At 36.7% G+C, this 4627-nt stretch overlaps 1 pseudogene; it reads right to left on the bottom strand.

Annotated features, from left to right (window-relative positions):
- Positions 1–220: 220 nt before the first annotated feature.
- On the bottom strand, positions 221–4199 carry LOC143531368 (calcium-transporting ATPase 12, plasma membrane-type-like; annotated as a pseudogene).
- Positions 4200–4627: the final 428 nt, after the last annotated feature.

Raw genomic sequence — 4627 nt, 5'->3', positions numbered from 1 at the left:
CTAGCTTGACCATTTTCTATACTTTCAAATTTTACATACAGCTTTATAATCCCAAAGAATTATCCTGAAAAAACAACAATTTCAATTAAAGTTAGTATAATAAACTATACTTTTTTTGTTGCATATTTGAGTTGATAGATGTAACACAAAACTATAAAAAAATATATGTATATATATCTATCATGTAGAAAGAGTAAGGGAAACTAACACGATATCTTACTTAGTCTATATTGACAAATATCTTGATGATCCTCCAAATGTATTTTCCAAGCCAATCGACAGGCAATGATATTGCACCAAGTAGAACACAACAAGTCCATAGTTTCCAATTCATTCTTGCCCCATAACTAAGGAGATCTTGACCCATGAAAAAAGCAGCATGTAAAACTATAAACATAGCTATAGCAACCCAAAACTCTTTATGCTGATGAATACCTTTGAAACAATTCTTCTTTTGTAGCTCCCTGGAATTGAAGAGATTAAAGAACTGACACAAAATAAAGATGTTAGAAACCACGGTTTTCATGTCCTGATTTGGACCCATGACTGCAGACCCTTTAAGTTGAATAACAACTGAACACATAGCCTGATACAAAACCTGTAATAGTATGTTTCTAGCCATTACTGCAGTTGTAACTGATTGTTCACAACTAATTGGAACCGAGCTAGGCGGTTTATCTGTTCCTTCTTTTGTCAGCAATGCCAAACCACCGAGAAATACCACCGCAAAGTTTACCAACGCCAACTGAAATATCGTTAAAGAAGCATCACCGAAAGCTGCTATCTCCATTAAGCCTGTGAGTGTGCTGCTACAGGTTGTGATCAGAACAATCTGGAGAAAGCACTCGATATTGTAATATATGCATTTTCCAGAATCGACCATGCTGATTAAGTCACCAAAACTCCCATACATGATGATGTCACAGTTTTCTTTCGCCTTTTCAGAGCTCCATGTTCCCACAGCTATTCCTACGTGGGCTGTCTTTAGTGAAGGGGCTTCTTTTGTTGTTTGTCCTAGAAACGCCACCACTTCACCTTTTTCCTTCATGGTTTCAACAAGGAGTAATTGATCAGATGGGAGCGCCTCACCGAGAATGTGGATCTTGTCTACTTTATCAAGTCTCTCACCATTTGTGTAGTTCCTGAAAGCCTTTCCTGTAATCACAAAAGGTTCTTCTGAATCACAATTGGTGATAACTTCACGTTCGCATGCAATGTCTTGTTGAATTACCGGTATCTTTTTGCTTGAGATGATCACAGTCTCAATTCTGCGTTCTCTTAACGCCGTGACTTTGCATTTGTATCTTCATTGTTCTTGTTTTTCAGGACTAGTAAAGCTATTAAGATCAAGTCGTCCGCATCTTGTGTTTGCGCACATGATGCTAATGCAACTGTTGTGAATTTATGTTTTTCTTGTCTGTCCTGATTAGCTTGGATAAACTTTCGGGTCATTTCGTCATCCAAGGGTGTTATGTTTCCGTTAATATCATAATAACGTTTGAACTGTTTCAGGATTTCCGTCTCTGGTCCATTAAAATGCCACACCAACTCTTCACTTTCTTCAGTTTCCCTCATCAAAACACCACAAGGTTCTTCAAACGACTTTGCACCCTTCATCTCGATACTTCTCCATATCCTTTTTCTTTTAGATCCGAACATAACTTTCACCTGGCGAAATGGTTTCTGGCTCAATGTGTCAATCCCATCATGTGATACATCAATAACATCCGGAGATAGTGCCAAACTATTTCCTCCAATGAAGACCTTTTCAACTTCTATCGCATCTTTAGTGATAAAAGTGTCTGTGCAAACTCGTGTAACATGTGCCATTTTTACAAGACCATGTGGATCTTGTTCAGTAGCTTTCCCAGATAAAGTTTTGTCGTTCCAGTAAACAATTGCGATTGAAACCACAAAAGGCACCCCCTCAGTTAGACCAACCAATGATACAGTTAGTAATTTTGTTAGAACATTGGTTGTGTACTTTGACTCTTTAATAATCTTTATGAAAGTATCTGAAATACTTCTCATCCCAGTTGGTTCAGCAACTGATTCTGATCCATTACCATTCTCGCCATCTATTTTTCCAGCTGCATAGCGAAACATTAACACAACGACGAGGAGTATACCGACAACAATCTGAATATTGTGCATGCGAGTGTTCAGTTTGTCGAGTTGTGTTACTAATCTGAACCTCATGTTTGGCTCACAAATGGCTTTCCTCATCATCTCACTCCATCCTGATTCCATATTTGTCGATGTAACGACCATTCTTGCATCCCCTTTTATCACTTTCTCACCATGTGACAAAAATGGGTTCTCCTCATTAACTATACATGATTCATCCCCATAGTCCAGTTCTCGTGGTTCACCACCTATAAACAAACCATCACACGGGACTTCATCGCCCTTCTTTAATAACAAAATATCACCCGGTACTAGCTCTGATTTACAAATAACTTTACTTTGACCTCCCCTTCTAACTTGGACTTCTCCCACTTCCCTTTCTAAGAGCTGTTGATTTCGCAACTTCTTTTGTGCTCTTTTCTCTTGCCAGTACTTGCGGATTGAAGCAAATAAAACTAGAATAACGATCGCGATGAGTATGACCACCTCTTCAAAAGAACCATACTTTAGACCATCTTGCAAGATCCCAAGTACACTTGAGAGGGCTACACTCACAAGAAGCAGGATAATAGTTTTCTTCTTCACTTCTTCCCATACGAAATGAAAGAATGTTTTTGTAGGAGCCTGATTTCTGGAGGAGGCATGTTGTTGACTACGGTTTAGAGCTTCCGTTGTCAGAGATCCCATTGTCAAAATCTGTACATAATGCACATTTAACTCTACCTAAGTCTCCGAATTCTTGAAGGGCCAGCAAATTCTTCTGGCGTACAATCGTTGAGATTTTTTTGATGGTTTCATGATGCTCTGATGAAGTCGCTGAGCTATCACTTGCTTCATCAACTTGTGGATGTTGAAGATAATTCTGAAAGAAAGACAAATTTGATAAGTCAGATAAACATCAACAGGAGTTAAAGTATTTAAATTAGGACAAAGTAGGAGTTTAATCATTATTATTTAGATAATATGTTTACTGTTTAGTCTAGAATATTTTATGTTCGACGTTTTTATCATTGAACAACTTCCTTGAATTATGCTTATTGTTAGTAAAATATGCATATATGAATCTTTGTATTCTTTACTATCATATCAGATTAGTAGGGAAAATGAACTTTTTAGCATTACTAGGAAACATATTCTTACTCCTTCAGACGTTGCACAAGTGCTGCCAGGATGAACACGAGCAGTGGCTAATGATGCTTCATGCGCTTTAAAGGCTTGGATTGAATGAGAAGTGTTATCTACTGTCACCAACAACGGGGAAGTTTGATCGGAATTGACACATTCAACAACGCCCTCTTTAATGTCTTTATAATCATATCTAGCCTGTACATAATAAAAGCCATGTTAACAGTCAACGTATTTTTGGTTCTGAAATGAATGCGATACATGCATATTACAGTATCATATGTATCTACAGATATAGATACAATATTATTTACTTGTTAATGGAAATCTATTGGGAAACTTAAAAAGAGTAAGAACCGATGCAAATGAACTTCGATTAAACTCATTTTAGGGGTGTTGGAACTCATTGAACACTAATATCTATATTTCTGGTTGAACTTTAGTGATTTGCCACGATGTAACATATTCTTACTTCTTCAGTTGCGCAAGTGCTGCCACGATGAACGCAAGCAGTGGCTACGGATGCTTTAATCGCTTTAAAGGCTTGGACTGAATGGATGACCCTGACAAGTGTTTTCATTTTCATCCGCTTCTTAGATTGCGAAGTGTTATCTGCTGCCACAAGCAAAGGGGCAGTTCGATCAGAATTGATACATTCAACAACTCCCTCTTCAATGTCTCTATATCTATCCTGTACATAATGAAATAGGTGTTAATTAACACGCAGATCTCAATATATGCTTGGTTCTGAATGACCATCTATGCATAATGAATATGTCTATATGTGTGTGTGTGTGTGTGTATGCTAGTAGAAACTATGTATTGTATATTGGAAGTGGGAGTGATGATTTAACATTTTTGTCTAGCTCAGGACTGCCATCAACGCTTTTAGATGATGAAACCCTGGAAACAGGTGGAGATCCGAAACTAGTTCCCGCAAGAAACATTTGCACAGACTGCAAAGTGTAAACACACAAACTGTACAAATTAAGATTATGATACAATATACAGCATATATATTAACATAAGATTTGTTTGATGAATCACATACCTTAAAGGGAATAATTAATTATCAACTCACAAGACAGATAGAGAGCTAGAGAGAAATGGACATGTTTGGATGCTTGATTAAGATCAGGTGTGGTTAGTAAATATAGAGTATGGAGCGATGCCACACACGGCTTGTTGTATAGTCTTTTTATTTATTTACTTTTAAATTACAATGATATTCAACCACAATATATATCAAGGAAATTAATTGAATTCAAGAAATTCAAAAATATTTAATATACATGAAACATAATGTTGTTTATTAATGTTTTGGCAATACAATCTGCATATATTATCTATTTTATTTTATGTTATGCATTCTAAA

This window comes from Bidens hawaiensis, unplaced genomic scaffold, assembly GCF_021521415.1.
Source record: "Bidens hawaiensis isolate Kalapana, Puna unplaced genomic scaffold, B.hawaiensis_p1.1 tig00009159_1, whole genome shotgun sequence".
NCBI lineage: Eukaryota > Viridiplantae > Streptophyta > Magnoliopsida > Asterales > Asteraceae > Bidens > Bidens hawaiensis.
The sequence above is the reverse complement of the archived record's forward strand: the minus strand, read 5'-3'. Positions and strand labels throughout refer to the sequence as shown.